This window comes from Erinaceus europaeus, chromosome 1 (genome assembly GCF_950295315.1).
Source record: "Erinaceus europaeus chromosome 1, mEriEur2.1, whole genome shotgun sequence".
In the NCBI taxonomy this organism is placed as follows: domain Eukaryota; kingdom Metazoa; phylum Chordata; class Mammalia; order Eulipotyphla; family Erinaceidae; genus Erinaceus; species Erinaceus europaeus.
The window spans coordinates 85,932,296-85,947,076 of NC_080162.1; the positions used below are offsets into that span (position 1 = coordinate 85,932,296).

The 14,781-nt window shown below is 41.0% G+C and overlaps 1 protein-coding gene across 11 annotated transcripts in view; it reads right to left on the reverse strand.

Moving 5' to 3' along the window:
* The window catches only part of PTPRT (protein tyrosine phosphatase receptor type T), a 1,549,072-nt gene that overhangs the window by 106,342 nt on the left and 1,427,949 nt on the right, over window positions 1–14,781 (reverse strand). The window lies entirely within an intron of this gene.

The following is a 14,781-nucleotide window of genomic DNA, read 5'->3' on the forward strand; positions in this document are numbered from 1 at the left end:
CAGACAGAGAGACAATAAATAAATAAAACAAATAAGCCAGTGAACACAGTCACACAGCTTTCTATTTTAAGGTTGTATACTGACGGAATAAGGATGGAGTTCCAGGTTAGCTATCATCTTCTACAAGTCTCAGTTCTTTCTCCAGACTCAGCAAGATGGTGCTGGACAACTGGTCAATCCCAGAACCAGTAAGAATCCAGAGAGGGGGAGTCAGGCGGTAGCGCAGTAGGTTAAGCACACGTGGCCCAAAGTGCAAGGATTGGCGTAAGGATCCTGGTTCAAGCCCCTGGCTCCCCACCTGCAGGGGAGTTGCTTCACAAGCGGTGAAGCAGGTCTGCAGGTGTCTATCTTTCTCTCCCCCTCTCTGTCTTCCCCTCCTTCCTGCATTTCTCTCTGTTCCATCCAACAACGACAACATTAATAACAACAATAACTACAACAATTAAAAAAAAAGAATCCAGAGAGGATGACTTTGGGGAATATTATACTGTTCAGGGAGTAGAGTACATGAATATCATCTTTCAACTTGGAGCATTCAAGTTCCAGCAGATCACAAGCCATATGTGTGCTTCTGTTCATGTGTGCTTGCCTGTATCCCAATAACCTGGTTTCTCTGCCAGTTTACTCTTCTCGGGTTGTTCCACAAGAAGAATTGGAGCTAATCTTAGATTCCCAGCAGACAGCAACTTGGGAGATGGCCTTCCCAAGTGTTCTCTGGAGCTATGGGTTCTCGGTGATCATCTTCTTCTACTAAGTTTTCCCACCACTTAACCCTCTTGATCCAGGAGTGTATGGAACCCATCTGGCAGGTAGGAAAGTCTGAACTTTCATGCTTCCTTCAGTCTACCAGTGACTTTCCCCTTCCTGGTTCCTCTGTCTTATCTTCTTCAGATGTCCCCTTAATGTAAGACCTACACTTTCCCTTGTATGAATCTTTACTTTCACCATTTTAACCACTATTCATCTGCCCACCCTGAAATCAGAAGTCTACTGAGACTGGATTTGAATTATTGTGTTCCTAAGACCAATAAAATGAACTCTCTTTCCCTAGGCAAGATGACCCCACCAATGTGTCCTGGAGCCCCACCTTCCCAGAGCCCTGCCCACCAGGGAAAGAGAGAGACAGGCTGGGAGTATGGATTGACCTGTCTATGCCCATGTTCAGCGGGGAAGCAATTACAGAAGCCAGACCTCCCACCTTCTGCACCCCATAATGACCCTGGGTCCATACTCCCAGAGGGATACAGATTAGGAAATATATCAGGGGAAGAGATGGGATACAGAGTCCTGATGGTGGGAATTGTGTGGAACTGTACCCCTCTTATCCTATAGTTTTGTCAATATTTCCATGTTGTAAATTAAAAAATTAAAAAGTAATAATAATGAAAAACCGGACTCCCTTGTTTGGAAAAGTGTTAGCCTTTTAGGTTCAGTTTATTTTTGCAATCATCCAGGCTTGAAGTACTCAGCTTCTCCACCAACCTATCGGCATTCTCACTGAAGCTGAGAAAAGTTGAGAACTACCAGAGTTGATGTGTCCCTCTCAGATATTTTCAGGCATTATAAGGCACTCCCTACAAAGCCCACTACATTAGCCTATACCATACGAATTTCCTGACAATCTTAGTATACATGGTAGATTTTCCACAATGTGTCTTTTCAAAATCCATGTTTTCTTTTGCTTGTTTGCCTGTCATGTCACAGTGCTCCATCAGGCACTGATTCTGTGTGTGGAAGGGAACTTTCCTCCCATATGACAGCCTGAGAAAAAACTGTTCCTAGTAAGAAAAGGATTGCTGGCAGAAAGATCAAGAGTATCCAGGCTTATGCACAAGAAATAAGAGATTCTATGAGATGTTAGCATAAATCTTTATCACTGTACCTAAGAAAAAGGCTGCCTTTTATTTGGGGATTTAAGGCACCAGAAAAAAATACCTCCTTGCTTAGTTGTACTATCTGGCAAATGTAGAAGCTACTTCCCTTCTCTATGCACCTTTTGTTCAGGAGTTTGAGTTAGTAAGAATAAACTCTGTGCCAAGGAATCTGGTAGATACTCACAGTGCACAGAGCTGTGCTGATTTCACACTCAACACTTGATGGTAGGGGAAAAGACAAGAAGCATCTGAAGCACAAGAACAGGTCCTAGAAAAGGATGACAGAGGACCTATTGGGGGTTGTATTGTTATATGGAAAACTGAGAAATGTTATGTATTCTGTACACAATGTTATGCTATTGTATTTACTGTCAACTGTAAAACACTAATCCCCGAATAAAGAGATTTTTAAAAATGAAGCACAAGAATAGAAGCTGGAGAAGCTCAGAACTCAACAAGCACTTAGATAAGAGTCATAAGGCTGATTAGAAGTGAAGACCAAGAATGAGAAATTAATGGTTGTCAGTCTCTAAGAGAGAGTGTGAGGTGAGTCTAGAAAGGCTGCGAATATGTAAGAAGCTCAAAGCAGGGAGCTGGGAAGATGATCAAATGCAAGGACCCAGGTTTAAGCCCCAACTCCCCACCTACAGTGGGAGAAGCTTCAGGAGTAGTGAAGCATTTCTGCAGGTGTCTCTCTTTCTCTCTCCTTCTTTATCCCCTTCCTCTCTTAATATCTCTGTGTCCTATCAAAACAAAACAAAACAAAACAGAAAAAGAAAAAGTAGCTCCAAGTGTTCCCAACAGTGAGAAGCTATTGAAGTGCTTCAAGAAGAATCCCTTCTTTAAAGATTCACACTGTTTCTTAGAGGCTGTTCAGCTGTCATGGATATGAGGAGTCCTTCCCAGAATCTAACTTTCATGATGGGGTGAGGGATTTGAGGATGGAAAAGATGAGCCAGAATCAATGTCTGGGGAGCTCTGAATCTCCAGACTAACTCCCCCACACATATGGGGACAGATGTCTTTTAAGGATCCATGTTTCCCCAAAGGACCCAGGGCATGAGCTGTCTAGGAAACTGTCTGGCAGAGATAAGCTTCTTCAGAATGGGCACCTGGCAATCTTTGTGAGATGCCAAATGTTTCCAAAACCAAAGAGCTACCAATATGGGTATTTTGCCTAAACACATTGCTAAACAGGCTGTAAACTTAGTGTCAGCAAAACCAGCACTGGGATGGAAAACAAATGCATCTGAAATTTAGCAACTTGTATTGTTGTCACATTTGTAATAAGGTCAACGTTGGTGCTAATGATGCTATGAAGACTCAGAACCAAGGGACTTTCAAGGTTTATTAGTTCAGCTAGTTGGACTCTTTTTTTTCCAATGTATCTTACCTCACCTATTCCCTTATTAACCTCTGGTAATGCAGAAGTGATGCCTTTTATCACACCCCATTTCACCAGACGCACTATACTTAATTTTCCATCATTAGGTTTAATGAAAACCCAATTTAACAACTCACTTCTCTCAGGCACCTACAAGTAATGCTATGTTTTTATCAGCCCCAATTAAAAAGCGTTATGATGTTCCTATTCGAGAGGGAGCCTTAAAACTAATGTGCGATTCTGCTGCTAACTCAACAAGGGCGCTGGAATTCACATGGTGCTCATAAAATGTAACTCAAACCAGCTGGCCCAGGGAGAGAGCATTTTTCACTTTTCTCCTCACCAGACCCTTAATTTCCATGCCATTTCAACTTCTCGTTTATGGATCTTGTGTGTTTATTTATCACACAATAATATTTTGGGTTTCTTTGGCACTTTTTCTAAAGCTATTGCTAAGCCTGTGAATTCTTCTGCAATAACTCTTGCTGTTGCCTGTGAGGGCCTTGGTAGGCAGGCAGAAAAAAATTGGCAATAGGTATGTGCTCCTGGGTTACCCTTGTCCCTATGACTTACTCCATTCTGCTTCTCCAACAATTGCTCTCACCTGGCTTTGAGCTTCTCTCTTTTCTAGCCTCCTGCTAGCAGCCATTACAGATTTATCTCCTTCTAGCCTCAGTCACATCTTTACTGCCAATTCCTTGCTAGGAATTGCCACTCCAACCAGTTTACAAATATTTAACAAGAACCTAAATTGTACAAAACACAATGTTAGATGCCATATACACACAGAAGAGTAAAGTAACGTGTTGTTCAAAGGGAAATGAGCAACTCAGAGCCCTTCTGGGAGAGAAGATGGAAGATGTGCAGAAATGAGTCTAACAGAGGTGGGCAGGGAGCAATGTCTAGGAGATAAGAGTAGGGTGTGCTTCAGTGTTAGGAACCATAGGGATATTTTTCAAGCTATAGGTTTTTACACCCCACCTCTGAGGCTTGGGGCAGACTTGTGAATAACCTGTGAACATCTGGGTCCATGGTACTGAATCTGCTCACATCTGTATTGTGTGTTATGATAGCCACTCGTCACATGTGGCTGTTATGACTGAATTTTAAATTTTGTTTGTGATGTACTTTAAATAGTACATGTGACTTATGGCCACTGAATGTGGCAGAGCAGATCTATAGGGAAAAAAATGGGAGGGAAAGAATATCATTCTAGAGTTACATAGCAGGGCAGAGAAGTATGGTATAAATATAATGTGGGCCATTTTGAAATTTTCCCGGAGAAACATTAAATGAAGCAGAGGGCAAAAGAACAGGTAAATATATTTCAATAATACATCTTATTTAACCCAATATACCCAAAAGACTATTTTAAACTTACTTAGTATAAAATGAGTCCGAGGAATAGTTCACATTCATAATAAGGCTGTGAAATTAACATGTATTTTATACTTAGAATTTCAATTCAAACTAGTCATATGTCCAGCACACAATGTCATATGTGATCAGTGGTCACTGTGTTGGAGATAACAGGTGAACATATTCAGAGACAGATCAATTCATACAGAGAGCTAATTTAGAATGAAAGTCTGGACAGAGTCAAGATGATGACTTGCAAGCAGTGGCTGGCATGAGCTCCAAATAACAGTAGCTTGTGAGTGGGGATTCTCTGGATAGGGTAGGATACTGGGCCATCAGCAGGAGGGTGAATAAGTGGTCCTAAGAGTGAGACTACTTTTGGGTTAGAAAACTGGAAGCCAGGGGGAAAGAGGAAGGATTTATTATTTCTGAAGCTCACCCCTCCCCTACCCCAAACCAGCCCCCAGGGGCTGGACAGCTACTCCTAGCAGGCTCCCCACTGAGCTATTTTCTTTACCAAGATTCCTGGATCACTAGGGGTGTCATTCCAAGCCTTTACCTTCTTGTTTTCCTTCTCTTTTTTTTTTTCTAAGTGGCTGAAGCTCTATTTGAGTGACAAAATACCTAACCAATCAGAGCCTCACCCCAGACATGCCTGGGAAAGACTACCTGGAGGGTGTTTTTTCTTTTCTTAATTATTATTATTATTATTTTGGATACTTCTTACAATTGGCTGTCTTTGCTAAGGCTGCAGCCAATCTGGAGCACTAAAAGCTGTTAGGGTTTTTTACTCTATTCTATTTTATTATTACTATTATTATATATGTGTGTCCATTTTGTCCCCTCCTTCTTCAGGCAGACCAAAATTAACTCTTGTTGTTTTCTCCATTGCTAGGTGACTGGGTGTCCTAACCAGTGTGAGAGGAACTTGTTTCTACCTCTTCCCTCCACTCTCCTTTCTCCCTCCTCCTAGCTAATTAAGAACAAACAAACAAACAGACAAAAAAAACTCTTTCCTTTCACTGCTCTTCTGTTTTTTTTTGTTGTTGTTGTTCTTGTCTTCTTTTCTTCCTTCCTCCTTCTTTTGATTTATGAATTCACTGGTACTCCTTTGTGAATTATTTTGAGGAAGAAATCTGACTCAGAGTGGACTCTGTGTGTGTGTGTGTCTCTTTTCTCTACTTCCCTTTCTCCTCTTGCTAACCCTAGAATTTACAGTGGACAGTAGGTTTGCATAATTGTCTATTCTTGCTTTCCCTTTTTTCCTTTCTCTTTCTTTTTCCTTTGGATTTGGTCACTATTTTTTCTTGGACTGGAGGGATTGTTTGGCTAACTGGTATTGATTTAACTGCATCAATACTTGCTTAAGTTACTATTGTTGTAATTTCTGAGGTTGGGTGACTACATTTTTCATAAACCTATTTAATATAGTATGGCTTGTACTCAAAACACAACAACTGAAGAATGACAGAACAGAAAAATTTAAAAAAACACATCAATAAAAAGAAAATGGTTAAGTCAAGAGCAAATAAAACTGCTACCACAATGAATCAAGACAGGAGCCCAGAAGAAACTCCAAATCAATCAGAAGTAGCCATAGATAAGAAAAGAATGCAAGCAATAATAAACCTTGCAATCACAGAAATAAAGACAACTATGGAGGAAAGAACTATCAGAATTAGGAAAACAACAGATGAGACCCTCAAAGAAATACACGCTACCTCAAGGTAATTAGAGAAATGAAAGCTGAAATAGTTGAACTTAAAGGTTAATTAGCAGAAAAAGCTAATACTATAATTGAACTGAAGAAAGAAGCTGAGGGAAGGGAAAGCAGGCTAACAGAAACAGAAAACAGAATTAGCCAGACAGAGGATGAGCTAGAAAAAACTAAGAAGGAGGTAAAAGAGACAAAAAAGATACACTGAAAACAACAACAGAGACATAGGGGATGATCTCAAAAGAAGTAACATTCGTATAATTGGCCTGCCAGAGGAAGAAAGAGAGGAAGGAGAAGTAAACATATTAGAGGCAATTATAGAAGAAAACTTCCCAGAACTAAACAACAGAAAGGACATTAAGATTCAAGAGGCTCAGAGAGTCCCAAACAGAATCAACCCAGACCTGAAGACACCAAGACACATCATAGTTACAATGAAAAGAAGTAAGGATAAAGAAAGGATCCTAAAGGCTGCAAGAGAAAAACAAAAAGTCACATACAAGGGAAAACCCATAAATTATCAGCATACTTCTCCACTCAAACTCTAAAAGCCAGAAGAGAATGGCAAGATATCTATCGATGCCTGAATGAAAAAGTGTTTTGACCAAGGATAATATATCTTGCTAGACTTTCATTCAAATGAGATGGAGGCATCAAAACCTTCTCAGACAGACAGCAGTTAAAGGAGGTAACCGTCTCCAAGCCTGCCATGAAAGAGGTTCTAAAAGATTTCTTATAATCAAGAACATCATCATAATACTTGCCATGGATCAGAGCAAATAAAAATTAGTAGAATGATGGAACTACAATACATTAAATCCATAATATCAATAAATGTCAATGGCTTAAATTCACCCATTAAAAGGCACAGAGTGGGAGGATGGATTAGAAAACACAACCCAACCATATTCTGCTTGCAAGAATCCCATCTGACACAACAATACAAACACAGGATTATACTGAAAGAATGGAAAACTATCCTACAGTTTAATGGACCACAAAAAAAAGGCAGGAACACCCCTTTTCATCTCTGACACAATGAACTTTAAAATAAATAAAGTAATAAAAAATAGGCAAGGCCATTACATAATGTGTTGTATGCTTTACATTAGGTTGTTCTAGCTCTCCCCCGCCAAGAAAATTGGATCAGTCCTGCTAGTTTCGCGGGCCTACTTGGCCCCGCCCCTAGGAACCCCGAGAGGGTTCCAGAGTTCTAGAGTTTGAGAGTTAGAGAGAGTTCTTGGCGCTGCCGCGGGGAAAGAGGCAGCAGAGTTCTGTTTGGTGATTAGTTTGGTTTAGTTTATGAATCGTTGTTCCTAAATAAAGAAATACAGCTTCCCTGCCCAGCCGTATCTCTCTGGTCGTCTCTGTTACCCGCCCGTGAAGCTAGCCCGGCCAGCTGGAGCCTCCGAATTTTAACAACAAATGGCGCCCACGTGGACCTGACCTGCGCATCTCTCAGATAAGTAAAGACAATTCGACTACCTATGTACTATGGCCTTCTCTTCTGCTTGTGAAGAGATCTCCAAAGGCCTCTGCTCTTTCTTCACGAGACTGTTTTGCTGTTTCTGGAACATTTATCTCTTGACCACTCTGTGGTTTCCACTCGCTCGGGCGCACTCAAAACAGCCAGAGGAGTTGGGAAGAGCCAGCGGGCAAGAGGCGAGGCGCAGAGCTGCCTTTTCCACCTGGTGGAACAGCCAGCCAGCCGGCTGCGCCCAGACAACCCCGCGCACCGTGCCCGCAGCCCCGCAGCCCTGCAACCTGCAGGAGGCTGACGCCAGCATGCAGGAGCCTGATGCCACCACACAGGAGCCCAATGCCAACACGCAGGAGCCCAATGCCAGCACGCAGGAGCCCAATGCCAGCACGCAGGCCAGCCCACAGGAGCCGGCTCTCCACCGCGTGGTGCAGGGCACTGGACACGTGATCCCTCCATGCTGCTCGGCCACTGCGAGCAGGGCAGCAGACATGGCAGGGCCATGGGGCAGGGCCGCGGCAGCCTATCATGGCCGCCACCACTGGGCACCTCGGCCCGCGCCTTCTACAAGGCTGGCCCGCCCGCCCTCATGCTATGAATTCTGGAACGATCCCGGACCTCCCGGACCCCCGGGCTCCCTGCCGAAACTGGGCACATGAGATCTCCAGCTGCCGGTCTGGTCTGAAGGCAGACAAGCTGGAGTACGCAGAGATTTGTGTAGAGATTGCAACCTGAAATTCTTTGAAGTGGAGCTACGTGGGAAGCCACCTCCGGATGGTGACCCCCCCAACAACTAAGACAGTACATATCTAAATTTGTGTTTAAAATGACATGTCTTCGTAACAAAGGTTTCTCTCCTTGTACATTAATGACCATGTTTATGTGTATGTTTAAAGTTTGGTAAACAGTAACTTTAAGGCTAAATTCTTACTAGTGAAAGTTAAATGAAAAAGGTTTTCAACGTAATTCTCATAAAGATAAAATTAACTTACATTTAAAGTCTGAGGTAAAAATTAGTTAACAATCAATATATTTTAACTAAGTTGGTCTAAAAACCTGTGCACACCTAGGGTGTGTCTCCATCTTGAATGGGTATAACAAAAGGTTAAATAGACTTGTTGATATGTAAAACTCTCCATTACCTTCTCTATTAGAAATGGTAGATCGCACAATGGCTATGCTAATTATTCTCATGCCTGAGGTTTCCTTTCCTGCGCACACCTAGGGTGTGTCTCCAATTGAATGGGTGTAACAAAAGGTTAAAAAGACGTTGTTGATATGTAAAAGTCTCAAATTCCTTCTCTATTAGAAATTTTATATTGTGCTGTGGTTATGCTAATAACAAGTTTTGTTTCATAGTAAGTAAATTGCAGCCAGCTGCCTTTGGGACTCTAGGCTGTTCTCCGCCCCCATGCAAATGCCCGTCGAGGCAAGTACGCCCCCCAGAGGCAAGAAAGTACGCCCCTCAGAGGCAAGAAAGTACGCCCCCCAGAGGCAAGAAATGTTTTTTTTAAGCTGATAAAGTTTTGCCCACAGAGGCAAAAATGGTCCCCTCAGGCCTTCCCTTGGCAGCACACTGGTTCTTGTTACTTGCTTGCATGTTTCTCCATGTTTGTGCCAGTTTCCTTTTTAAAAATGCCTGTACAAAATAGGTTTCTGTTCACCCCACACCCTTGATGCTGTAGTCATTTAGTTAAAAAGAAAAGGGGGAATTGTTGTATGCTTTACATTGGGTTGTTCTAGCTCTCCCCCACCAAGAAAATTGGATCAGTCCTGCTAGTTTTGTGGGCCCACTTGGCCCCGCCCCTAGGAACCCCGAGAGGGTTCCAGAGTTCTAGAGTTCAAGAGTTAAAGTTCTTGGCACCGCCATGGGGAAAGAGGCAGCAGAGTTCTGTTTGGTGATTAGTTTGGTTTAGTTTATGAATCGTTGTTCCTAAATAAAGAAATAAAGCTTCCCTGCCCAGCCGTATGTCTCTGGTCGTCTCTGTTACCCGCCTGTGAAGCTAGCCCAGCCAGCTGGAGCCTCCAAATTTTAACAACAATAATGATTAGAGGATCAATCAAGCAAGAAGATTTAACAATTGTTAACATCTATGCACCCATTGAGGGACCATCTAAATACATCAAACACCTCCTGAAATAACTACTAAAAAACATCAATTGTAATACAATAATAGTGGGAGACTTTAACACCACACTCTCACACTTGGACAGGTTAAGGAAAAAGAGAATAAACAAAGAAACAAGAGAATTAAATGAAAAGCTTATCAGACTAGACCTCCTGGAATTTTCAGAGTTCTTCACCCCAAAAAACTGGAATACACATTCTTTTCAAATTCAAACAGCACATACTCAAGGATAGACCATATGTTAGGCCACAAAGAGAGTATGAACAAATTCAAGAGCATTGAAATGATCCCAAGTATTTTCTCAGAACACAGTGGAGTAAGCTAACACTTAACAACAAACAGAAAATTACTAAAAGTCACAGAATTTGGAAACTCAACAACACACTGCTTAAGAACTACTGGGTCAGAGAGACACTCAAGCAAGAAATTCAAATGTTCCTTGAAACAAACGAATATGAGGAAACAAGTTATCAAAATATTTGGGACACAGCTAAAGCAGTATTGAGAGGGAAACTCATATTCATACAATGACATATTAGAGAACAAGCAAAAGCTCAAATAAACGACCTTACTGCACACTTGAAGGACTTAGAGGAAGAGGAACAAAGGAACCATAAAGCAACTAGAAAGATGGAAATCACTAAAATTAGAGCAGAAATAAACAACATTGAAAATAAAAGAACCATACAAAAGATCAATGAAGCCAAATCTTGGTTCTTTGAAAAATTAAACAAGATTGACAGCCCTCTAGCTAGGCTCACTAAAAAAGAAAAAAAAAAAGAGAGAGAAGACTCAAACAAATAGAATTGTAAAGGACAGAGGAGTGATCACAACTGATACCACAGAAATACAGGAAATAATGCAAAACTTCTATGAAGAACTATATGCCACCAAACTAGAGAATCTAGAAGAAATTGAAGAATTCCTAGAAACGTATGCTCTTCCAGAACTGAACCGAGAAGAGCTACAAAACCTAAATGTACCAATCACAGACAAAGAAATCAAAACAATAATTAAGAATATTCCCCAAAACAAAAGTCCTGGACCAGATGGCTTTACAAATTAATTCTACAAAACCTTCATGAAACAGTTAATACCTATACTTCTAAAGCTTTTCCACAAGATCGAATAAACAGGAAAATTCCCTTCCACCTTCTATGAAGCCAACATCACCCTGATACCAAAAGCAGATAGGGACAGAACAAAAAAGGAAAACTACAGACCAATATCTCTTATGAACATAGATCCCAAAATATTGAACAAGATCCTGGCCAACTGGATACAGCAGTATAAAAAATAAATTGTTCATCACAACCAAGTGGGATTTATCCCAGGAATGCAAGGCTGGTTCATCATACATAAGTCAATCAGTGTCATTCACCACATCAATAAAAGCAAAACCAAAAACCATATGATTATCTCAATAGATGCATAGAGAGCCTTTTACAAAATCAAGCACCCATTCATGCTTAAGACACTACAAAAAATTGAGAATAGATGGGAAATTCCTCAAGATAGTGGAGTCTATATATAGTAAACATACAGCCAACATCATACTCAATGGACAGAAGCTGAAATCATTCCCCCTCAGATCAAGGATTAGAAGGACTGTCCATTATCACCACTACTCTTCAACATAATATAGGAAGTTCTTGCCGTAGCAATCAGGCAAGATAAATAAGTCAAAGGAATACAGATTGGAAGGGAAGGAGTCAAGCTCTCTCTATTTTCAGATGATATGATAGTATACATAGAAAAATGTAAGGAATCCAGCAGAAAACTAATGGAAGTTATTAGGCAATATAGCAAGGTGTCAGTCTACAAAATAAATGTATAAATGTACAAAATCAGTGGCATTTCTTTATGCAAAAACTAGATCTGAAGAAGATGTCATCCAGAAATCACTCCCATTCACTGCTGCAGCAAAATCAATAAAATATCTTGGAGTAAACCTGACCAAAGATGTGAAAGACTTGTATACTGAAAACTATGAGTCACTATTCAAGGAAACAGAAAATGACAACAGGAAATGGAAAGACATCCCATGTCCATGTATTGGAAGAATATATATCATCAAAATGAAAATTCTCCCCAGAGCTATATACAAATTTAACAGGATACCCATCAAAGTTCCACCAAGCTTCTTTAAGAGAATAAAACAAAAACTACAATCATTTATCTGGAAACAGAAAGCACCTAGAATTTCCAAAACAATCTAGTGGAAAAGAAACAGAAATGGAGGCACCACACTGCCACATCTCAAACTATATTATAAGGCAATCATCATCAAAATGCCCTGGTACTGGAACAAAAATAGGCACACAAACCAGTGGAACAGAACTGAAATCCCAGAAATAAACCCCCACATCTATGGACATCTACTTTTTGATAAGGAGGCCCAAAGCATTAAATGGAAGAAGGAGGCTCTCTTCAATAAATGGTGCTAGGAAAACTGGGTTGAAACATGCAAAAGAATGAAACTGAACCACCTTATCTCACCAGAAACAAAAGTCAACTCCAAATGGATCAAGGACATGGAGTACCACCTCAGCATGCTTTACTTCAGACTGTGTCCAGAGAGGTCAGGCATGGAATGTCAACCCTTCACCCTCATTAGTCTGGTGATACCTTTCTTTTTCATAGTATTCTCCAATTTCATTCCACAACGTTCACTTCCTAACAAAGTCCCAAAACATATATATAGATCAGGTCCCAAAAGATAGAGCATACGTTTATATGTATCCATAAATTAGGACAAAATATATAACTGAAAACAAAAGTAAACAATAGTCTACAGTGAGTCAGTATGAAGTTCATAATGAAATAGTGTCTACTTAGACTTAGATACCCTCCTCACCTACTTCCTATTATAGTTCTCCCACTCACTCCAAAGATAACCTCATCAAAGCAAGGACTGCAAAAGCTGAATAAGGGCAAGAGACTGGCATACTTTAACGATGACTCTTTAGTCACTGTCAGGCCACCCCAGCCACTGGGGCCCTATTCGGGGAATCCTGAGATTCCCAAATGGACATGATGGGCCTAGACCTCGAATAAATCCCTCTCTCCATTGTTACCAGTAATCTCTATCAGGAACAACACAATAGACCCCTTTATTGGCTTCCATAGGATCTTGCCCTCAACTTGGATCAACAATGGTAGAGAATATTCCATACCTTGAAGGGAGGCTGGACAATATACTCTATGCTACACCTGAGGAAGATATGGGGGCAGCTACTTATTACCACAGAATGTGAGGTCAGATATACAGGGATGCAGAGGTCACATAGGCTCCTAAGCTGAATATGTGCCCCAAATCACATCAAATCGATGGGGTTTACAGTCAATGATATTTACACATTTTCCCATAGTTGGGAGCTACTCTCTTCCTGGATCCAGCTTTCTGGTCCTTCTGCCAGCCATTATATCACCTCCCCAGACAATAATTAGGAACCACCTGCATATCAGATTTCAGTCTCAGGCAAAACAAAACAAACAAACAAAAAAACACCAGTATAGCCACAGGCCCTTTGGAATATAACTAAAATATGCCTACTAGTTATCTACAAAATGGAGGACCCCCAAAACTTCATCTGCACTATTCCAGCCTTTAGGTCCATGATTGTTCAACATTTGGTTTGGCTTGTCTGTTAACTCTAATTTCAAAAAATAGCTTCCAGATGCTAGCATGATATTGACCAGACTTCCCTGGAAAGGCAACCCCACCAATGTGTCCTGGAGCTCCGCTTCCCTAGAGCCCTTCCCCACTAGGGAAAGAGAATGACTGGCTGGGAGTATGGATTGACCTGTCATGCCCATGTTCAGTGAGGAAGCAATTACAGAAGCCAGACCTTCAACCGTCTGCATCCCATAATGACCTTGGGTCCATACTCCCAGAGGGTTAAAGAATAGGAAAGCTATCAGGGGAGGGGATGGGATACAGAGTTCTGGTGGTGGGAATTGTGTGAAGTTGTACCCCTCTTATCCTATGTTTTAGTCAGTGTTTTCTTTTTATAAATAAAAAATTAAATAAAAAACTAAGTAAGAAAAAAGAATGAAAGTTATCTCTTTGACAATGATCTGAGCATATGACAGCTCTGACAGCTGTTGAGCTCAACAGAACTTTATGACATAAAGAGAGAATTTTTTATTTTATTGTATTTTTATTATTTATCTTTTAATTTTTAATTATCTTTATTTTTTGTACAGAAGCAGCCAGAAGTCAAGAGGGAAGGGGTAGATAAAGAGGGAAAGAGACAGAGGGATGCCTGTAGGCCTGTTTTACCATTTGCAAAACTTTCTCACTGCAGGTAGGGTTTGGGGGCTCAACCCCAGGTCCCTAAGTACTGTAATTTGTGTGCTCAACCAGGTGCACTACCACTCACCCAGCCTATTTTACTGTACTTTTAAATGATCCATTTTTTTGATAGAGAAAAAAAGGGAGAGCCTGAAACTGAGACCAAGGCACCGCACAACTCTGACTTATGTGGACTATGGAACCTAGGCCTCACTCAGACTATCAAGAGTTCAGCATCCAACCCACTGAGTCACGTCCCTGGTGGCTGGAAGTGTTCACTAGTTGCTGTGTTCATTACAGCAGTCACTTACCTCTTGTGGCTACTAAGCACTTCAAATGTGGCTAGTCTGAGTGAAGAATTCTGAATGCTCCTATTTTTTCTAGAACATGAACCTCATACCTGCATAATTTAACCATTCCAGTTAATGTAGATAGACACAGAGACAGGAAGAGACATCATATCATTGGAGCTTCCACTGTTTCCATATCACCTTCCATGTGGTTTCTAGACATGAACTTTGGTTACATGGGCGCAGCTCTA